This window comes from Pteropus vampyrus, unplaced genomic scaffold (genome assembly GCF_000151845.1).
Source record: "Pteropus vampyrus isolate Shadow unplaced genomic scaffold, Pvam_2.0 Scaffold538, whole genome shotgun sequence".
Classification (NCBI taxonomy): domain Eukaryota; kingdom Metazoa; phylum Chordata; class Mammalia; order Chiroptera; family Pteropodidae; genus Pteropus; species Pteropus vampyrus.
The window spans coordinates 195,336-195,911 of record NW_011889319.1 but is presented as its reverse complement, the minus strand read 5'-3'; the positions used below and the strand labels follow the sequence as shown (position 1 = coordinate 195,911).

The following is a 576-nucleotide window of genomic DNA, read 5'->3' as shown; positions in this document are numbered from 1 at the left end:
CAAGTGACTTTTATTCACATCTACTTAGCTTGTTGTCTAGAATAAGCCCCCGTATATTTTTTTTTTTTACATTTAATGTTTTTTTTTAGGTGAGGCAACCCTTGGTTGACCTCACAGATTGCAAGGATCTCTTATTTTTTTGTTTTTTACGCCTGCGGCACCTGGCCTTCCTAGGTGGTCTCTAACGCAGAGTTTTTTCTAAGAACGCACATTCCACTCATAACGATATAAACATCTTGGCGAAGCAGACGCTGCATTTGCTTATGTCGGTTCCCACAGAAATGGGGTTTTTCATTGGATTTTTCGATACGAAATACGACACGTGCTCAATTCCGAAAAGACGACATTAACTGTGAAAGTGTCGATTCCACACGAATAGCAGACGAGGAGGCCGCCAGGGCGTGAGGCCAGCCTCGTCTGCGCTCCGCCCAGCAGCGCGTCCTGCGTCCATGGGTCGGGCTGCAGGCTGGCCTGCCGCTCCGGGGGTCATGCGGTTGTCAGCTGACCCCGTGCGCTTTGAGACCGCACACTTGGGGGCACGTTCTGTGTCCCCAGCATCTTTCTGCAGCTTTTTCT

The 576-nt window shown here is 49.3% G+C and overlaps 1 protein-coding gene across 1 annotated transcript in view; it reads left to right on the top strand.

Annotated features, from left to right (window-relative positions):
* The window catches only part of LOC105308006 (granulocyte-macrophage colony-stimulating factor receptor subunit alpha-like), a 30,081-nt gene that overhangs the window by 13,526 nt on the left and 15,979 nt on the right, over window positions 1–576 (top strand). The window lies entirely within an intron of this gene.